This window comes from Sitodiplosis mosellana, unplaced genomic scaffold, assembly GCF_009176505.1.
Source record: "Sitodiplosis mosellana isolate CC-2019 unplaced genomic scaffold, AAFC_SMos_1.0 Smas_scaffold_6226, whole genome shotgun sequence".
NCBI classification, from domain to species: domain Eukaryota; kingdom Metazoa; phylum Arthropoda; class Insecta; order Diptera; family Cecidomyiidae; genus Sitodiplosis; species Sitodiplosis mosellana.
In genome coordinates, this window is record NW_022601467.1 from 13,480,959 (window position 1) to 13,504,254 (window position 23,296).

General features: G+C 36.8%; 1 protein-coding gene across 7 annotated transcripts in view; it reads right to left on the minus strand.

Moving 5' to 3' along the window:
* LOC129578042 (zinc finger MIZ domain-containing protein 1) overlaps window positions 1-21,401 on the minus strand; it is a 41,877-nt gene extending 20,476 nt beyond the window's left edge. Inside the window, exons 1-2 of one of the 7 annotated variants that reach the window (XM_055466097.1) lie at window positions 21,122-21,246; window positions 19,893-20,385 (exon numbers count right to left, since the gene is read on the minus strand). The gene's annotated coding sequence lies outside the window, so the exon portion shown is untranslated. Of the gene's footprint in view, window positions 1-6,031; window positions 6,289-19,892 lie in introns of those variants that run through there. The other 6 variants (XM_055466094.1, XM_055466095.1, XM_055466098.1 and 3 more) reach the window with 6 other exon arrangements.
* Window positions 21,402-23,296: the final 1,895 nt, after the last annotated feature.

Below are 23,296 nucleotides of genomic sequence, written 5' to 3' on the forward strand. Positions count from 1 at the left end.
ATAGTCAGAAAATAAAAGGCGATATTCATGCTTATTTACCGATAAACACTAATAACACACACAAACACCACACAGCAGCGTCAACGAACAAAGGCAATGAGCAACAACAACGAAAAATTGTTTTCGTGTCACACAATTTTTGTATACGAAATCAAGAAAGCAAAAAAAAAATTGTAATTATATAATTATAGTTTCCGAAGGTCAGTCGCAATTGAAAATTGTGAACAAAATCAACAAATTGAATAGCAGTGAAATATATCGAAAGCGTACATACAATTATTCAAATATGTTTAGCTTTTTTTTCTCTACCTCTTCTCTTCATCCGGGGTGCGAGAGCGAGCGATTGCGCGAGGCAACGCGTGTATATGTAAGCTCGTGTGGCTTTTTTTTTGTTTTTTTTTTGTGTGTGTGATGGAAATGTAGGTTCAGCAGTTTTGAGAGATATTGTCAATTCCGTGGCGTTTTTATGAATATATACAAACACATACTAGCCGATATGATACTAGAATGGTACGAGGTATGCATACTTTGGAAATGCTATCCACTGAGCATTTATCTCTCTATCGCCTTTGTCGATAAACTCAACTAATATTTAATTCGTAATAATTTATAATTATTCGTAATTTGAATTGAAAGCTCCACAACTCTCGAGTGTGTTGGATTGGAGTGAGTTGCGTTTTTTTGTTGTTGATGTTGTCGAGCCCCCCCGATTTTCGAGCACATTTCCTCGTGTCCATTCTATTTTGCTTCGATTTGCATTGATTTTTCGCTGGCATTTCCAAATGCTGCGTTTCTGTTTCTATTTTGTCAAAAGTGATTGCAAATTTGCGCTCGATTTTAGTTGAACAGCAAATATATATCGGGCAAACAAATTTGAGAAATAATATCAAGGTATGAAACATCGAGAGCTTCTATGTCAAGCGATATCAGAAAAAAAAAACGATAACAAACTCACCCATTAACAACACAAACTGCCAATGGAAACGAAATAAATCGTCACTTGTTTCTATTTAACCGAAAGCTATAGAAAAAAAGACCAATTTACTACGGAAAGACCCGTAATATTCAATGAACACAAATAGTTTCGTGTAAGTATATATATATATCATTCAAGTTTGTTCATTCTTCAATTGCGCGTATCAAAATGCAAAAATGTTTTATTTGCACCGATCTCAATTTCGGTAATTTGCAATTGAATTTTCTTAGCAAACACATGAACATCATCTGCACCTGCCTGAATTTCATGACATTTTGTGCGTCATACACGTTGGCTTTTTTTTTATTTGGCTTTTGCAAAATAAATGAAAAGGTATTCTACCTATTTTTTGTGTGTGTGTCTTGAATAATAATTAAATACTATTGCAAAAAACAGGACGACGAAAAAAAAAGATTGGAAAATAAAATGTAACCATATCCACATACAAAAACACATATTTCGATAGATATAATTTGATTGCAATCAATATCTCTTCCTCTCGTTGAGTTGTCCGAACAAACCACAATTGCAAAGCATTCCCTATATTTGTGTTTGCATTTAAATGCCAACATAAAATTACAAAATAAATGCATTATTAAAAGCAATTTCATCGCTGAAGTTCGATTATGACAAATCGATTGTTTGTGCAAAGTTATATATATGTGTCTTATCATTTAATGACATTTTCTGTATGTGTGTTTTTTTTTCACTCTTCTATTCGGAAATAACACAAATATGCGAAATTGAAAGCGAGAATAATGAAAACGAAAAGGAGAAGAAGAAAAAAACACACAACAAAATCAGTCGTGTAATTTCATTGTTTTTTTTTCTTTGCTTCTTTTGCTGTAAGTGGCGATTCATTTGACACCTTGAGTATTAAATGTAACATAAAATAAACGCTCTGATTCATCATATAGTACTACCGATGATACGTGTACTCGTACATGGTGACTACAACGTGGATGCGAAATAAAAAAGGTGTAAATTTCGCACAGAAAAATAAAATCACTATTGTACATTAGAATACATGTGTCGCAAATGGCAGAATATTGTACCGCCCGAACACAAACACACGGCAGAAATGGTTTAGAAGAGACACACCGAAATTGTTGACAAAATAATATATCTTCAAATAGAATGAAAGGGGGGGGGGACGAAAAACACTCCGGTACAAATCATCTAATGATAATGCGTAGTTTTCGCCTTCACGTACGTATGTGTTTTATTTACAAAAATAGGGAGAGAGAGAGAGAGAGAGAGAGAGAGAGAGAGAGAGAGAGAGAAAAAAGATTATTTGCGCAATTACTTTATCATTCACGCCAAAAGCGAATAACATAATGAGAATCTTATTCCAATGATGTCGAAAGCAAGACAAAAACACAAAATGCTTATCGTTTTTCTTTATTCTTTTTGGTGTTCGGTCGGAAATAAACCGTTATAAATATTGACACGAAGAAATTTTTTTGACAATGCGTATTACGGTTTTTTTTCTGTGTGTCGTAGAATCTCCAATTCCACCAAAATTGATAATCAAAACCAGTCGGCGAAATGCAGAAATTATTTGGTCGCATTCAATTCGGTTTCGTTTCCAATCGAACGTTTCTTTCTCTCCCGCTCTCTCTCTCTCTCCCTCTCTGATTTAATCGATAATAATATCGTGCCTCCACGTATGTATGTTTGAATATACAACACTTGAAAATTCAAAATCATAATCACATCTCAATCGATTTTGAGTGTGTGTTGATTTTGTTTGCTTGATTTCTCTGCCGGGGTCTCTATATATGTGTTTTTTTCCCCATGTGCGTGCGCGCTCGCGCTATGTTCTCGTTGAATATGATGTGCTGTGCTTATAGTTTGAAATAGAAATAAAATAAGCAGCAACACAACACGAAATGTAAAAAAGACTCTAAATCGTTTTATTATTACTTTGTGCATATATATGTATGTATATACGTATAAATATTGACGATTGTAAATGTACGCTTCACCAACAGCGCCGATATAAACTATCTTTTTTTTCCGTTAGTAAAAATAGCTCGGGTAATAAATAATACGGTAACTCTTAGGCATATGTCGAAAAATTGAAGTGAGAGATGGCAACCGAAAGGAATTAAAATGTACACACATCGGCGTATCGGATCGCGCGGAACGCGTGCATCATCATGATTCGAGTGAAAGAAAAAAGAGAAGAAGAAGAAGAGGAACACACGTAAGGAGCAAGCAAATTCAGTGTAGAAAAGCAGGGAACGGTAGACCGCAAGATGAAAAGGGAAACAATCGAAAATAGAATTGAATATTAGTTTGAAATTAAAAGTGCCTTCAATTTTCTTTAAATAAATTATAATGTTGAGTTGAAAAAGAAGAAGAAGAAGAAGAAGAAGAAGAAGAAGAGAAGGCAGAAACAGTAGAAAAAAAAGTCCACATTTTAAAAATACACAAGAGAGTGCGTACGCTGATCGGTCGGTACACATAGGCAAAATGCTCGCTTGAGAAATGGTGTGTTTCTAATTTTCGGCTGCAATACAAACAACAACATCACACTCCATTTTCATCGACGATCCGTTCATTTTCCACTTTGGCTCCAGACCGACAGCTCATTTCAGGCTTTTCACCATAATCTGTTTGGTGAATTATGTTCGACTGCCATTTCATTTTCTCGATAAAACCAACGAAAAAAAAAGCGACAACAACTTGAGTATGAGAGTGAAGAGGAAAAAAATTGCTGCCAACTTTCCACAGAGATTGTCTATTTTCGAAAGGCCCGTGTATTTCTTTTTTTTTCTTCTTTTCCGAAGGGAAGCACCACGGAAAAGGCAAAAATATAAGTTTTTTTTTATGGAATAAAGTCGAAACATTCACTGCTCATGGAAGCCAGTGATGAAATTGTATTTTTAGACATAAAGCTAAGTACACAGTTCCTCGTGAAATGAAAAAATTTCTCCGGTGAAATTTTCACCAGTGATCTTTGTATCAAGTTTTTTTATATTCAAATTGCAAGTATAATGATTTTTGATGTATAAAACAGTTAGCTGCTATCATTATCAACACAATACACTAATAAATTTGTGTTTTGAATTTATTCTTCTATATATTTCGGTCACAGCAAATTTTTTCACGGTCGTGAAAAAATTTGTAGAGGCGAAAATAAATAGAAGAATAAATTCAAAACACGAATTTATTGATATGTTGTGTTGATAATGATAGCAGCTAACTGTTTTATACATCAAAAATCATTATACTTGCAATTTGAATATAAAAAAACTTGAAACAAAGATCACTGGTGAAAATTTCACCGGAGAAATTTTTTCATTTCACAAGGAACTGTGTACTTAGCTTAATTGTGTAAATCACACATTTTCGTCGATCGTTACATTTGTATGATTCTTTTCTTTTTTTGTTTCATTTTGCGCGCGCGCGCTCCATACAATATCTCTGCGAGTGATGCATTAGCATTATGCTTATCACGCAATTTTTGCTTTTTTGCTTTGTTGTTTGGTGCGCCGATGGAGGTAAATTTTGTTTAAAATAGCTGTAGTATTTTAAGGTTTTTGCGGTTTGAAGGTGAACAAAATATGCACAAAATAAAAGCGAAGCAATAAAAAAGCGCGCGCACACACACAACTGAAATGGCTCTCCCACAAATTGGTTGCTTAAAAATAAACGGCAAACAAAAAATAATAATTGTCGTTTAATGTGCATAAAAGAATGGTGCGCAAAATGTGTGATCGCTTTCAGTTCGATGTTGTTCAATCGAACAAGTCACAACACTAACTGCGTGATTTATGCGTGTTTGTTTTTCTACTGTCTTTTGTCCGTTTTGCACGTGAACACAAACCAAAATAAATGTTTTACTGATGCATATAATTATAGGAGGATACCGACAGAAACCGAAGAAGAAGAAAAAACACGGGCCGATGCATATCATTGTTTCTTCACGCACCGAGATCAGTTTCATTTGTACCAGATTTCGATTGGTCGGAATTTAGGTTATTAAATGCAATTGCAATGAGAAAAAAACCTGGTTCGACCGATTCGCCGTGTTTCCCTTTCCTTTGCGAAATCAATTCTTGGCTCAATTTTGCTCAACAATCGAGCGAACATTAAACGTCTGAACCGAAAACATTTTATTTGGATTTTGTTTCAAGTGGCATTGTTTTGATTTGTTGAGTGTGCGTCAAAGCATGGTGCATATAACTGACGCATTTGTTTGTACGGTGTAAATCTTGTTTTTTTTTATCGCTGATAAATGCACGAATCGAAGCGTACGCGAACAATTTGAAAATAGAAAAAGAAAATGATGAAAAAGGTTAAGATTTAACAATCATGCATTTGAAATAGATAACCGAATTATGACAAATATCATACAAAACGATCGAGAACATGAACGATAAAATGAGAATTATATAATGTGTTCTAGACATGAAGCGTCATACAAACAAGCGAACGAACGGAACGAACGAAATGCTCTCGTGCGCGTGCTTTCACACATTCTCATCAATTCGATTGAATGTACATTGTACATCGCCCGTAATTGGCGATATACACATGTGAAAACAGCACACATTCAATAATTATCGGCTTTACTATTGAGTAGAAAGGTAAAACTGATCGATTACAGGACAATCACATGACATCAGTCGGTATGGACCACGCACCACCGACACCAGACATACTGTTCAAATATTTTGAGCATTCTGTCGCTCTGCGTCTGTGATATTTTCTGGCTTTTTAATTCGGCGTACAGCTTTTCGGTATCGTGGTCCGGTTGTCATTCATAAAGTTTTCGGTTTATATGCCGTGACATGTAAGGCTTTGTCTCTGAATGAAGCTGAACAACAATGAATTGATATTTTGAACCGGAGACGTGTATTACACACTCACATCATTATTTTCTTCATTCTGGTTGACTCTGTCGCATTCCATAATTGTCGCACTTTTTAAGCCGTAAATGTAGATGTTCTTCAGGGATCGACTCGTTCGACAGGAATAACAATAAATTGTCGAAAAAAAGCACGTTGCATTCGTAATGAGGATCAGAAAAAATCATACACTCACCAGCGAGATATGTCTAGCATTTTGGCGTCAGACACACACTTCATTGCCTACCCGATGTAGCGAGCGGTGTTTTTTTTCGCTCTGCTTCTCGGTTTTGTTTTGTATACACAAGATTTTTATTCCACTTCTTCTCATTCATTTATATGAAAAAATAAAATAAAAATTTAACTGAAAAAAGAAGTAGAAAAAAAATTGTCAACCAGTACGAATATCGTACGGTATGGCACACGATATGCAGTAAATGACTTTGTCTAATTATGAAAAGTCTGAAGGTTATCGGTGACGCTGACGATGTCACGACAGCGACAGCACGAATACACACATCACAAAATCGGTGTGTACAAATGTGCGCGCGACAGAGACAGAACTTGAAGCACCGAACGTGCGACAAGATAATTTCAGCAACAGCAGCAAAAAGCAGCGAAAAAGCAAAATAAGTCAATACACCGATGAAAATGACGGGAGCGAACACACAGAGAATGAAATACAGAGAATCAAAAAAAAAAATACGAATATATACATATAATGTAAAGAACAAAAGAACCTCGACAAAACGACGTTGAATATGATGAGTATGATTTTGTATTTGGTATGAAATACAACGGCAATGCTAATACACCGTCGAAACAAAACAACAAAAATAACGACGACGATGGCGGCGAACAAAAAAAAAATTATTAGTCAATATTGGAAATTGAAACAAAAGTAGAAATATCGAATTATACGCGCAAACAGCGTGTACATTTTTCGGTTGAATTTTTCATTAAATTCAGTCGTTGCTCTCTTTGGAATTGAATCACCGACCATCTGAAATCGATACATTTTGCCTTATCGCAAAGAAAAAAATTGTGTCGTTGCTGGTGTTGTTGTTGTTCGATGTTACCCGATCTTTGTGTTGGATAGCAACAGTTTTAGGTTATCAATGAAAGGATCTGATTTGCGCTCCAATTGGGAGAAAACACTCTGTGTTCACATTCGATACACTCGCTGATACAAAAACGCAAACAGAACGAGAGCAAGATTATTGGAGGGGTCCGGGCTGTCTGTCAATGACTGTTGTTGTCCTTGCCAATGCATTCCAGATGAATATAAAACTGTCTAACAATTCGCATTCGGAACAAGACGGTTCGGTTCAGTAATGTCAAAAGTAAAGCACTGCTTAAGTTATCAAAAGAAACCGCGATGTCGTGTAGACATGTGCGGTTGTAAACAAACGGCTGGTGTGATACCCATTTGAACGAACAAACGCAAAGCGAACAGCAAAGGTTGGTAGGTGTGTGTGTGCGCGCGAACACACACCTTTGGGTGAGATATTCCGTCGTCGAACTGTGAAGAGAGTTCAAAGTTTTGTGCGGCGGTTGCAGACGATTTGGCTAAGTTTTTTGCTACGTGTGCTTCATTGAAAGAAATAGAAAAACAAAAAACCACACGTCGATCTTTTTTTGGAATTCGAATATTTGTCGTCGTATATTCTCTCCTCCAGTCGCGTTGATTTATATTTCATCGTTGATTGTCGACCTGTTTCCATATCGAACGATGAATTATGAACGAATCAAAGAACAGTGAGATCGCTAAATATCGATACCCTCGTTATATTCATTCTGAATACGACCAAAGAACAACAACAACAACAAAAATGATACGAACTAACTTTATCTCTTAGCGTATACACAAAATTCGTTATTGTCATCGATATTTCCATTGATGAGGGACTTATTTCAAAACACCTTCGAATTGAACGTCGGTTTTTTCTTCTTGAATTTCATCTTATTTCATTTTGCCTGACTCCCGATTGATCGCACCGGAAACTCTTGTTATTTCGGTTCGTCGTTTTGTTTTCCCTCTCAGGCATGAGCCCTGAATCGATACTGACATTTTCAATGGTTAAAAAAGATGACAAAAAAAAACTAGGGCAAGTTGTTTTGTCTTTTACAATTTTGAACAGGATGCCATAACTCCGCCACAGTGAAAGAATGTTTTTTCTTTCTTTCGTTTCTCTCATAATTTGTTTCTGTGTGCGTGCGTGCGTGTGTGTGTGTATGTGCGTGTGTTTTTTCTTCGTTTAAGTTTTCGATGAACTCAGCAACAGTTCTGGGCATATACTAAAAACCGTAGCCATAACATCGATCATTGAAAACGATGTAAATTTTAAATTGATTGTGAGCGTGTGCGTTTGAAGAGTCGAAGACGGAGACGATGATGACGACGGCGACCACAACAACAACAGGAACGATGGTCGAAACACCTTTTGCAGATGCACATTTTTATAATCGCCCTAATCGATGTTCTTCGCTCTTCACACATCTTGTGAGCCAGTGCACATGTCATTTGAAATAATACTGGAAGCGTTTAGTGTATTCGATAAACGAATTAAAGTAATTTGTTTGATAAATTTTTATGAGCAAAATATGTGTTTTTCATTAAATTTCCATGAAAAAAAAACCGTATTTTACAGAAACAAAATTTGTTTTGGCAGGTTTGTCAAAATTATGATATTTATTGGGCTACGCGAAATGTACAGTTTACCGTTGTTATTATAAGTGCATGTAAATGTTGGTGTAGCTGGTGTGTCAATTGAATTGTGGCTGTTGTCACTTGGGAATTGGTTCATTGGCGGTCACATTCAACGTTTTACGGCGGTGATTCTCTCGCCTAATAACCTTTACAATCAGATTTGTGATCAATATTTAAGAGATTGGTGGCGGACAATCGACCGAACAAAAATTCGGTGTCTCTGATGGGGTCACCGTCGCCTCAATTCCGTTCAATATTATTAATTACAATTGTTTTCTCTTCTCACCGTTTGCTCTGTTGACGGGTAAAGTCTTAAAACGGAACGAGGGAAAGAGAAAAAAAAGAACGGCAACAACAACAACAACACCACTAAACTACGCGACTCAAGTCGCGTCGACTACTAGATAAATCACGCGAGTGCGCTGGAGATGTGTATATTCGTTAAGTGTTCGAAAACTATCCCGTCAAGTATATGTATATAAGCATTAACCTTTTCACAAAAACCAAATTTTTCAACGTTTCGTACGTATTTCATTTATCGTTGCCATCGACGACATACGAATTGTATACTTTTTTCATTAAATACGACAACAAAAAAACCGTGTCGAACTATTGTTGTGTGGAACATAGACACCAAGTCATATATTTTAGACTGCCATTCAATGTGAGCTGTATAATACAGCAGGCAACAGCAGCAGCAGCAGTGACGGCGGCGGCGACGCCAACGAACAAATTAAAATAAAAAGAAATACACAAACAAAGAAATCATGGAAAAAAAACGTTTAATTTAACCTCAAAAATATGAACGAATGAATAACAAAAAGTGAAGCGAAAAACACACACACAGACAGAGAGAGAGAGAGGGAGGGAGAGAGAGCTAGAGAAAAACTTATACGAATTATATAAAAATTTAGAAAAGCACATTGAACGAATGTGCTATGGCCTCCCTTTATTTGTGCTGTTGTAACATTTATTTCCAGCATTATTTTGATACTGTTACGTATTTTGTTCCATTTTCAATGAAATGCGATCATCAACAACAACAACAGCGTCAGCGTCGTCGTCGTCGATGGCAGCAGCAGTACATCAATAGCGACACAAGAAAGCAGCGTAAACAAGACAGCCCACAAAGACACACCATCGTCACGGACACCACAAGAACAAAAATATTCAGAACATGCAAGCATACACGGCCGCGAACACATGCTCAGCTCATATACCAAATGAAGAATTTTTAAATAACATATGTCCATATTTAATTATTTATTGAAAAATTGGTTTGGTGGAAAGCACAATAAATATTACACACAGCAGCAAAGAGCAGAATACTACAGAGGAGTCGAATGAAAAAAAAAACTGCACACACACACACACACATATGCATCGTCAACGAATGAACAAAAAAAAATTTAAACCATAAAAAAAGGTTCAAAAAAATACAAAGAAAGACTGATGATGATACGAAACAGACGAAAAACAACGGAAAATTGACCAAAGTGAACGAATTATGTGCCCAAATCCAAACGACTCGCAACGTCGAACGTATTTCAATGAGTGTGGCAACGGGCAGAAATCAAAAGAAAAGGCGAGCATATGCATAATAAATACGTGCCCAGTCGAATGCTGATGATGGTAAATCGATGAACCACAAGACTTAAATAAAAAAGAAACTCAAACGAACAGACACAAAAAACAATTCAGTAACAGAAAGAAGAAGAAAACCGAAAAAAAACAAATTGAGCAAAGAAAAAAAAAGGAAAAGCAGACAAAGGACACCTGACATGAACGACTTGAACAAATGTATCCACTTGAGCGTTTTTCTCTGTGTCTCTTTTTTTCGGTTGTACAATAAGATTGCTCATTCACAGTGAAATCAGACCAATAAACCAACTGGAGGCACGTGCACAATGGAAAAAAAGACAAAAAAATCATACTAATTGCTTCATTTTTTTTCGTTGTACTCTCCATATGCTGGTATGTATGATTCGATAGCTGATTCCAGAGCCCAATTTCGTCAATCAAAATGTCCAAAAATCAATTCCGATTGCCGACATTGTCATCATCATCGATGAAAGAGCATACGTAAGAACGTTTGAAACCTATTCCATTGAGTAAGTGAAACGGCGCTCAATTGAAGAGAATGAATTTTTTTTTCTTACAAAATCGCATTGTTATGCAAACTTTTGCTTGAATTCACTGAAACTTATCAATGTTTAATAGTCTAGATTTATGTGTGACTTGGTTTATTATTTCGATGTACCTCACTTTGCCAGAACAATAAGAACTACAACCAAAAAAAAAACCTTTGTCGCCTTAGACCGCGTTGATAATTTTCTGACTTCTGAATTCGTACACATTAAATTGAATTCGCAGAGATGAAGCGATATTTTGTGTCGACAATCGATTGGATTTGTGTGTTACCATGCAAAGAAATAAAAACAAAATTAAATTAAGTAAGCGCTCAGATTTTTTCCCCAGCTTTGGCCTCTCTCTATCTCTATCTTTCTCTCACCCTTTCTGTCTCTCAACGAAGGCGAGACGTGCGCGCGCTGTGGCCCAGCTCTCAAATTTCGATTTATAGAAAGAAGCAATGGCGAATCGAACGATTGGCATCATTGGCTAAAGAGAAGAGTGAAAAAAATAACAACATAGCAAAAATGCAATACATGGCCACTTTATTCATTGTATAATGTATGTTTATTTTGATCGTTTCGAATGGTTTATCCGTGTACCCGTTCGCAGCACATACAAATTATTTTAGCAACAACAACAACGGCGACGACGACGACGATGACGACGACGACGACGATGACGACGACGACGACAACGACGGCAATAACAACAACAATATGGAAGACTGATTCGAGCAAGTAATCGCTTAGCACGATGTAAACTAAATACACAAAATGTGATAGAACTTAGAAAATCAAATAGAAACCAGTTAGATACTCATTTTAGGCAACAACAAAAAAACAGCACAATTTATTCTTATACTTTTTTTTCGGCTGACATTTTTTACAATTGCTACAAAAATCGACAGACAAATTTGGTTCAATTTGATCCGAAGAACGTTTTGCTAATTCATACCGAATTCGAATTCTTGAGGCTCTGGATTAAAGCAAAAGCTAACGTATTCAGAGGAGAGTAAAGTCAATCGTTCTTCAATTTTTCTCTCTTACTTTTCTTTTCTCACAGAAGAATCGCCGTCTCATTAGCAAGTATTATAAATTTAAATGCGATATTTTGGGTGGCAATAAGAATCGAAAAAATAAATCAGAATCGTGCTCGTGTAAAAGAAAAAAAAATCGTGCAATCGAATCGGCTGTCCATGATGTGAATCCATTGTTTTGCCATTTTAAAATCTAATTTTTAGCGAAAAGTTCATTGAATTGATATGTATATCCCTCTAAAAACTCTCAAATACACAATTCTAAGCGCATCGTATTCAATAAAATAACAATAACTATAAATGTGTTTTTTTTTTGTAATTGATTCAATTCAATTTCAACCGACCAAAACCGTAAAATGAAATAGAATAGAAAATTACTTTGCAACTATTGCGATGTTCAATTGGGTGTCTAGCAGTAGACGTGACATATTTGGGCTCAGATGCAAACATAAACAATGAGTTATTATGTTCGCGGTCATTTCGTCTCATTTTTTATATTGTCATTTTTTTCTACTGCTGCTATTGTTGCTTCTTCTTTTTGTTTTAACAAATAATAATATTTAGATCATGTGTGCTGTTTATGCCGTTGCCCGAAAAACAAAAACAACAAGCCAATCCAAAGTGCAATTTAATGGGCCAAAAACAGAAACAAATGGCAAAGCCTCGATCGAGAGAGAATTTCACGGTGCAACTGCATACAGGTGCAAACGATATATTGGAAATAAATAAACCTCAACAGACATTTGCAAGAGTGCAGAACGAACGCGATTCGGTGTTATTTTCGTACGTTGTATGTCGCCATATACACTCACTCAGGCCCAAGGTACAAACACACTCACACACACAACACACATCGACCGCACCAAATGTATACTTTGGGCTATTGTCGACGCTATGAATTTCTATAATCATTATCATAATCGAATGCAGAACGATTACAAAAATAGTTGTGGTTTGCTTTGTTATTGTTCCTATTTGCTTGTTTTTGCTGCAGTTTGCGTGCATATCTATATCTCTCTTTCTCTCTCACTCTCACTCTCCCTCTCTCTCTCTCTGCGTTTGTCTCTGTCTCTATGTCTATTTCATTTTCGATGATATTTTGTGCGACACATCGAATGCACATTTACAATAATAAACCGGTTGGTTTTTGTTTGGCTGATATAATTCAAAAGCGTTGAGCAGATTTATAGCTGCTACTCAAAAATTGTGCATGTTTGCGGGGCGCAACAGCACAGCGCAGCTCAGCTCGTGGCTCAGCACACCATTATCTTCAATAGACTAAAATGTTCGAATTTGGTATTCGCTAATAAATAATATATGGGCTTTCAATATGTCGGCATGTACTCGTACTCGAGCTGTCGCTTCGCCTAATGCTGGAGTCAATGTATGACCGTACTATATTTTATTAGCCATGATAATAATGGTTATATTCGGGTGCTCGGGCACAGCACAGGAGAGAGAGAGAGTGAGAGGGAGCGCGAGAGAAATGTGATAAAAGGATGGAAGCGAAACAAAAGCAAAACGCAACAAATTATATCAATAAAATTGGTTGGTGTTGAGCTCACGCAAAATAAATTCCCAATACTGATAGGTTAACCTCTATCTCTGCCTCAGAACATGATGCACGAAATACGGGCGAATGAACCCAAAACCCACCAAAGCAACAGCATACGATATATATATCTGTATAGTCGTGGATTCGGTGCAAACATGTCGCTCTGCTAGACACGTTATCATCCTGTATCATTTTATCATTAAAAATATGATACACATTTTCCGAAGCGTACGCTTTGTTTGCACCTCGTTCGGTGAGTGCTGTCTCGCGCGAACTTCGAACGGGAGCGCTAGCCCTAGACACACGCATACACGCACTCACATTCACTCAGCCGATGCACATTTAAACATTGGCACATATCGTTTTTAATTTGAGTATTTTTTTTAAATGACCGCTTATTCAGTTCGTTTGATCGCTATTCGTTGCTGCTGCTGCCGCTGCTGCTCAGTATCGGATGTGTGTGTGAGAACAAGCGAGTGAATGAACGAACTAGCGCAAGCAAATCAAAATTGCATCAAATGAACTCGGCTGAGCGAATTTGTGAGGAAGCAACTACATAATTATAAATTATTATAAAGTCGTTATAATTATGCATTCATATTAATATAACACACGAAATAATATATTTTTATTTATATATGGTATATATGCATATTTTCATTTATAATACGTGCATGATATTGTTGATATGTGCTATAGTATACTATGAATAAGAATATGTGATGGGTGATGGTTTTCCAAAAACGAAACTAGACGCTAGTCCCCTGTCATACATACGGGGTACGACTGTTTGAATAAACAGGCTTTTGTATTTTTAGACGCGTTGATTTTCCGTCCTTAAACACATCGTCAATCGCACTCGGCCACTCTCCGCACAGCCAATGCTTCTTTTTTTTCCTGCCTATGCCAATAGCAATGGCAAATAGTAATACAAATATGCATAGCAATAAAACTAAATGCATCCATTGGGGCTTTTTTTTCGGACAGTATTCGAGAGTTTGAAAAATTCACTATTGAATATATAGACCTTCGGCAATTCAGCATTTATAGCTTGATGTAAAATAAGAACGATGCAAAATTGTTTAAACGCATACACGCTCACGAAGCCAGAGCTACTCCATGTGAATGTGTGTGTGAGTGGTAGTGCAAAAAAAAAAATCATTGTCATAATAATTACGTTTGATTCGCGGTCGCAATGCATACTGACTGAATGCATAAAATTATAAACCTATATACACGGAGTACGAGTGAAAATGTGTGCGCTGTCGTTGATGGCCTGTAGGCTTTCATATTCATAAAATTCATTTCGATTCGTACAAGATTGACGAATACCATGAAAACGACAACACGGTATTGCACGCGGCCCAATACGAAATATAATGCTCGATGTGTGCATAGTTTGAATCATTTGGCATTATTATTGTTATTATCATGGAATTGGCTGCTGTTGCTGCCGTTTTTTTCTGCCTCTTCTCCTGTTTCTGTTTAGTAAATCATTTGTTTGTTGTTGTTGCTTTTTTTTACGGCAACAACAGCAGCAACGGCATCGGCAGCACTAACTCCTTTCCACTGCAAAATTTACAATTGGGATTGTATTCTACAACGCCGCACTGATATTGTACGGCAATGGACCGAGGAACTATATGAGGTAAAAATAAAATGAAATATAAAATCGTAGAAATGTTACTTAGTCGCACAATAAACGCAAATCAAGTTCTTTCTTTTCAATAACATCAAGCACTACTTCAATAGTAATCACAAAGTATACAGAGCCACGGAGCGAACGATCGAACACACACACACACACACATATATATATACATACAGCTGCGCGTGACATGCAATGGAGAGATAGGCACCGTTTTTTCCGTTAACAAATACACGACAATGTTTTATACACCACAGGCCATAAGTTTGGATACCCCTATGAAACGTTTGTTTCTACGTTTTTTGAACATTTTCACTTGAAATTTAGTATTGGATATGAAAATATATCGAAATTCTGACCGAATGGAAGTTTTGGAAGATAACATTTGGCCGGCCTATGGCCATCTTTTGGCCTTTGAGCTGTGGGAGCCAAAATCGAAGTCTTAAACGGGCCATCGGATTAAAAAGTTACATACGCCATTGGAAAGGTCTTGAAAAGTAGATGTGATTTTTGGTATTAAACATCAAAATCGGCCGGCGATTGGCCACGATATGGCCGTTTGTAATTTTTGGCCGAAATCTTCAATCAGCCATATCTTGGCCAAAAGCTGGCCGATTTTGATGTTTAATACCAAAAATGATACGTACTCTCCGAGACCTTTCCAACGACGTATAGCATGTTGAAATTGGACAAGCGGTTTGAAATTTAAAAATTTTGGGCCAAATTCATTCATAGGGGTATCCAAACTTATGGCCTGTGGTGTATATTGATGGCTGGAACAGCGGCGGTGGTGGTGGTGGCGGCGACGACAACGGCGGCGGAAAAATATACGGTATCATAAAAAAGGTGCCTTTTTTTAATGTCATTTTGAAAAATGTTCAACTACACTCATAGCCGATAATACGATAATATTTTGCTGTAATATTTTTTATTTTGGTTTTTCGTTGTTGTTATTGGTGCTGCTGTTATTGGTTTTTTAGTGGAATCACATCGCGAGATAGCGATCGTTGAGCATGCCAATCGAGAGCGCCATCCAATGTGAAAATCCAATCAATGGAAAATGCCACTCGATGTTTTACACATTTAAATAATATTCAAAACATCGCATATATTCAATAAAATGCAGTTTTAATTTATCGTTCAGCGTTTAATGTGAAGCTGTGCTCGATGTGTTTGGTTCGCTATTGCTGTTATTGCTTTTGCGTACTGTGTTTTTTTCTCTCTCTTGTTAGTTTCTGTTCGGTTGTGTTCATGTGGTGCTCGAATTGTAGGCCCTTTTTTTCTCTTCCTCTCTCTTTCTATCTCACTCCCAATCTTTCTCTCTCTCTTTTTTTTTCTTCAACAGATTCAACTGTTTTATACTCTCCGATTGGCATATTTTTCTCTGTTTTCATTGCAAAAATATGATATTGCCTTCAATCAATGATTGTGTGCTGTATTTTTTTTTCTTCTTCATATTCATTATTAACTTTGTTCGCTCCGAAAATACAATGCAATGTTTGACTGTGTGTACACTGTACAGTGTGTGTTGTGTATTGTATGATATCCAAATGTATCGCGACTATACACATAAATTGCTGGCATATCTTCAATCCAGTGGTTTAAAACGAACGCGCCGCGCACAATGACTGAATGATGCAGTTCAGCGCGATGTTTTCAACGGATAAAAAAAACGCACAAAAAACACCAACAACAGCATACATATCAAACCAAAGACCAAACAGCACACGTCGCAACAACATATTGCGAGCAAAAGAAAAGCAGTTGTTCTGCCTGTGCACATTGTGACTATGGCTGGCTGGCTGGTGTGTGTGTGTGTTTTTTGTTGTTGTTTTTTTCGTTCCTTCATCTGTACGTCGTTCTGTCCTCTCTTTTATTTTCTTTCATTTGTTTTTCCACTCAATTTTTAATAACAAATTTTTTGAAATGTGACGCATTATTGTTGCTGTTGAGGCTTAGAGTAGCTGTGGGGATGCCACGGTGCAATGCATTCGGATGGAATTATAATTGTGCGAGGCGGCATATTTAAAAGCAAAACATCCTTGCATGCGTTTCCTCTGTGTGTGTTTTGGTGTTTATATCAACATTCAATCCATCGGATTTACGTATTAAATACCGAATGAAAAACGAACTCGGACAACAACACTTCCAGGTATCGCCAGGTATTACCCATTGAGAATCGGCTATGAATCGAGAAGTGTTCGCGGAAACGGATACAAGAAGAAAAAGTTTTAGAAAAAAATGATGATGCCTCACTTTAAGAGATTCCTTTTGTCATGCCTCATTCTAACCATGAAATTATCATAATTATCATCATCCGAAATATTTGATGAATTCCTTTTTTTAACGTTACCTTTTGTTAAATTATATGCCATTCCGAACATTTTTTGGGTCCAATTCAAGAGTCGAACCCAAAATCAACAACAACGACAAGAATGGAAAGAGTATGACAAATTCAGCAGTTCGGGATCAATGACAGTCCACGTGCTATTCCATTGAAAGGAAGAGGATAAGAATGAGAGAGAGAAAAAAACTCAAACGAAACTCAGCTACATTTTTTTGGCTTCTTCTTCTTCTTCTTTTGGTTGAAAATGTATATTTCGTCAACCGAAGGTCAAGATGTATACAGTAATTGTTCTCGGTGGGACAAAAGTCGACTAAGAAATAATTCGGATCGCTTCTTGTTCACTGAATGAATGGGAAAGAAATCGCGATAAGAGGAGTTGAATGGCTGAACGAATTCGGTGCAGGAGTAATGTGCAAAAGGAGCCGAATCAAAGATATTTCTGTGCTGTATATATGTACAAAACAAAAAAAGTGATGCGTATGAAGGAGATTCTCTCGCCACGACAAGAATGGAAAAGTGGTTGGCGAAAAGATGGAAGGTTGCTGCTTTTGCCATTTTATTCACTCTGATTGGGTTCTTCTCTTTCTCTTGCATTTGACGCGAAGATACGACGACGACAACGACGACGAGACGACGAAAACAACAACAGCAACAACAAAATAACCAACACAATAATTTGCTGGTTTCGTATTTTTCTCATTGTTGCATGTACCCAAAAGAGTCTTCGTTACACACTCTTCATCTCTCTTTGTACGTGAATTATATATATATTTTTTCGGTTTATTTTCGACTCGCTTTTTTTTCTTTGCTAACAAAAGGATGAAAAAAATGAATAAGCCCATGTTTCACACGGCATTTGTTGTTTTCCATATACATACGAACAAAAATCGTACGCACGGTCTACGTGTGTTAGCGGCTTGTCGAAGTGCAGGGATTTTTTCTCGGGTCCTTATTCACTCTCTCTCTCTTTATCGCTCTGTCGCGCGCCGTCTCTCTTTTCCTCGCTCCCATCGCACTCGGGTTTTTTCCACTCTTCATTTTTCTTTATCAGACCGACGAAACGTTGAAAAAAAAGAGTTTTGCACACATAAATACATAATGGAACCAATACCACTGTATTAAAAATGTTCACCCCTTTTCGAAATAGAAGTATAGGTCCGCTCGTCGTTTTTTTTCTACTTCTTCCTTTCGCCACTCTCTTCATACATACATACACACAACCGATTTTGAGTAACGTAGAGAGAGAAAGAAAGAAGAAAAAAAAATGATTGTATAAAAAGCAACAGCAACGAATTCCTAATATTGCCTCTTTCAACCGCACTGCCTTAGATTTATGTGTGTACATTATGGGTATGCAAACTATATGTAGTTTCAACACTAAGTGGATCCATGGCGAGGATAAAACACCAATACATGTATAAATAATAGAGCCGCATGATCAGGAGCATTAAAGGTATAGACACGCATATATCAGTACAAACACACTAAAATTAAAAAGGCGAACAGTCTCGATTTAGTATACAACAGCAGCAGCAGCAGCAGCAGCAACAGCAACAGCAACAGCAATGGCAACAACAAAAAAGTCACACATGTACTAAAGAGTACACGAGTGCCATGTAACAGAGTAAGTATCGACGATATGGTATCTTTGTAAAGAGAGGTCAAATTTATTTGTTCCGAATGTATTGCTTTCGTATTGTCAAATGGTATGGCATGGTATGGTATGGTGTAGCATGGCTCATTGCTATGTTGCCACTACTTCTGGCTCTTTTTAGTTTCCATTAGTCAATTTACTCACTGTTTGTATATTTATTTACGCGCTTTGACTGCTTCTCTCCCATCAATTGAAATGGTAAGAATGGAGAGGAGATACATGAATTTTGTGCATATTTCGGTCTATGCTGGCGCTCATACCGCCGTTCCTACTGTTGTTACTGCTGTTGCTACTACTGCTACTACTACGATGCTCTTGTTATGGTCGTGTGTTGTATTGTTGCTGTTGTTGTTGTTGTTGGTATTTTTGTCATTGCAATATATGTCGTGTACTGCTCTCCTTACTCCTGTAACTGTTAGATATCGAAATCGTATGCTAGAGCGAATGGTCCCCCGTACATATCGCAAAGATATTGTCACAAAGTGTGAAAGAGAGCGAGCGAGATCTATCTCTAGATAGTACGAATGTGACAGCGATTGAGAGTGAGAAAGGAATAATGGAAAATGTGAATGGAGAGAATGAGAATCGAGAAAATCAGCATGGAACGTTTGGGCGTTTAGTGAAAGCCATATGTACATGTATTCGGAGCAATACAAATAATCAAATTGACGACGATTACTCGAAGGATCGAGTGTACGGTTTTATTTTTTCTCTCCTCTCGCTCATGCGAGATTTTTCCAGCAAAATTGACGAGAAATTCAGCACATTTGCGTATTTTCTTAACACAATCAATTGCATAAATCGTAAAAACACATAAACAAATGCTATGATGACAGCTCATTCCACGTGAATTTACCGATTTATTTGTCCTTTGTTTTTCGCATCGTGACACTTTTCGGAATTTTCAAAAAACGAAATTGTTCCTTGCATATAATAGACATTTGGATTTTTGCATAGTAAAAATTGACACTTACCAAAACACATTGTTAGATTATCCGTTAAAAGCCGCAAAAAAGTGTCACCAACTGATTGAAGTTATTATTTGCAATAAAGATTTGCCTTTTGTCTGTGTCTGGTAGATAGTTCCTTCGCAAGATATATCAGTATTGACAATTGTTGTTCGTATAAAAAATATTTCGTTTACAAAACAAACACAATAAGCAGCGGGTAATTTTTTATGTTTTTTTCTTTCTTTCTTTCTCGTTTTCTCTTGTTCTCACTCTGTTTTTCTTTCAACACCGAACAAATTTATATATGTTTCGTTCACAAATAGCGCGCTTTGCGAAAGTTCTTCATAGTTCATAAGTTATATATGTGTGTGTGTGTGTTTCTTTTTGTTTTCATTTTTTCATGTTATTAATTAACTCTTATTTTTTTCCTCATTCATAAAAAGTTACCAAGCGGATAGACTAAACTGTTTTCTGCTCATATGTTTTTTACTTGTCTTCGTATTTTATTATTCAGAATCTATTGATGAACGATTGAATTTTATTATACAAAACTTCTTGTTTCTTCTTTCTTTCTATCTCTTGAATTAAATTTTTCTACGTTCGTTGATGTGTTTTTTTTTATGTTTTTTGTAAATTATCACCAGGAACAACTCGTTTATACTTCACTCTCACATGTTATTCATCCCTTGTAAAATCATTTGTTTCGCATGTACTTTGTTTTCCTTGCTGTATTTTTTTCTTCTTCTCTCTCGTTCTTCGTTTTGCTTCTCTAATTTTCAATTAACTACTCAACCGTCACTTCTCTACCGTATGTTTGTGTGGTATAAATCTTCCAAATTCAAACATTGAAGCGAAAACATTGATTTGAACACACCAAAATCGTCTGAATGCAAATATTTGTTTGTCGTTTTATTAGACTGTATCTAATGTACATTGTTCTGAAATAATTTCACCGTTTTTTTTTCTCTCTTCAAATTTTCATATTCTCTGTTTTGATTGCGAGTACGGGAGAGAAATACAGGGAAAAAAAATGTGATAAGTGATTCGTATGTATTGTAATCAATCGATTGGCGGAAAACAATTTAAAAATCGACCAAAACACATTAACGTCAAAAAATTTGTTTGAAACAACTCGAAACGAAGAAAAAAATATATAATTGTTTGAAGTAGAAAAAAAAATTGTTCAAAAATTAAATAATTCACCACAATGTTACAATGTCAGTTCACAAAAATTATATCGCAAATACACACACCATATACGTCCAGTCAGCATACACGATATGACAGCAGAAAAATGTGTATAAAATAACAAATTGTTCGACAACGGGCACCCACAATATCGAAAACGTTTATCTGTTCGATGTCAAAAATGAACTGAAACTACGAGGTGTAGAGCAGAAATAAAATGTTCAAATTATCAAAAAAGAGGCACACAGAAGAGAGCAGCAAGCAAGCAAAACCAACGGTGTATACAAAACACTAACAGCAGTAGCAGCGGAGACGGCAGCAACCAACAACAACACCAATGGCAACAAAAGCAGCAGCAGCAACACATACCTCGTATCGCATAGTACGTTTCGAGTTCGTCGGAAATCGGCCTGTTGTCGCATTATGTCGGTTTAAATATTTGTGTATCGACAATATGTAAGGCAAACTATGTACGAGGGAAAAATATGTATTCAACCGCTCGCACTCTGTGTGAAACATTTGACGCTTGAACGTCGCTCGGTCCGTCCGTTCGGTTCGGTTCGGTTTGAATACGCTAAGCGCGCGCTCTCTCTCTCTCTCTCTCTCTCCCTCTCTCTCTGGAGCGCCGATCGAGTACGAGGTGCGAAGTGCGATGTGCATCGCTTCGAGATACACACAAACAAATGGCACAGAAAATCTGTTCGAATCCATAGTAAATGCATACCATTCGAAAACAATGTTCCATCATGTGAAATGGAAAAAGTACCGAGTTACATCGAAAATTTGCAATTCAACCAATCAAACTCTTTTGGGATCCGAATTCATAACAAATTTAACCATCCAAAATGCAAACAACAACAATAATATCAACTGAATATCATTTAATTTTCATCGAATTTGTTTGTTTTCCAAATAAATGTTTCCATTCTTTTTACGTCTGAACTAAATTCGATGTGTGTTTTCTTATTATGCAGGCCTCGTGTAGCAGCATTTACCCTAGCCGAACGTTTGACGTTATTGTATATATCTTAAGAGGAAACACTATATCACAGCAGCAGATACATGCCGTACTTACATTTTCGAAATCATATACGCACGCATACACACACACATACACACACATAACAGAAGCCGTGTGAATATATATGGAATGGATACGACGATGGTGTTGCTGTTAGTCGCACTCTTACACTCTCGTACGCAAGAAAAATGTTTGGTGGAAAGCGTGTGCGCACATCAACAGTCGCAAGCAATAGACATAAGATACTCTCGATATATAAGCAGCAGCAGCAGCAGGCAGGCAAGGCAGGCAGGCAGGCAGGCAGGCAGGCAGGCAGGCAGGCAGGCAGGCAGGCAGCGTACGTACGATATACATGCACATATATTGTTAATCATACGAACGTCACTCGAACAAAACGAAAAGTGCGAGCAAAAAGCAACGATAACGATTCAAAGAGTGAAACACATTCAAGCCATTTAGTAATAAGCTGAAAACCGAAAACAACAACACACAGATATAAACATTCGCAAAGCAACAGCGAACAGCAGTAATAACATCAGAGCGGCGTTACAGTTTGCTTACCGTCGTCACTGCATGTATCCATAGATATATGAATACGTGTGACGATCAAGCAATAGGGTGGATCGTCAAAACATGGCCAATAAAACAAAACGAAAAAATCCGTTTGACTCGTTTCCAATTGGTCGAGAATTGGATTTAAAGAGTGTGATATTTTAACCGCTGCATTCGTTCGGGTGACTCACAGACGATGAAGACGACGGCAACGACAACAAATAGATAGCAGAAAAGAACGATTTTTTCGATTATTATCGATCGAATCGGACTGATTTGCAGAAAATTCAATGTAAACTATTATCGACGCTAATACTTCAGCACATAAATTCAGACAATAACATTGAACAAAATTTATATGATCTGAAGCACCTCTGTGTAAATATTGTTCCACCAAAACATATTACACCTATTGATTTTGTGTTTGCGAATGCAAGGAACATCTGAAACATTGCCGCTTTTCAATGACACAATTCGTTGGCGGTGTTCGTGTTTCAAATGTGTATTGACACCAAATCGAGCACCTGAAATCAGTTCAGTTTGATCATTTATGAAACGTACTAATATCGACATTCTCAATTCACTTGCCAACTGCTTTGTATTTTTAATCGAATTTTTGGGAATATTTTTGGGTTTTAATCCACAAAATCATATCCCCGAAATCGGT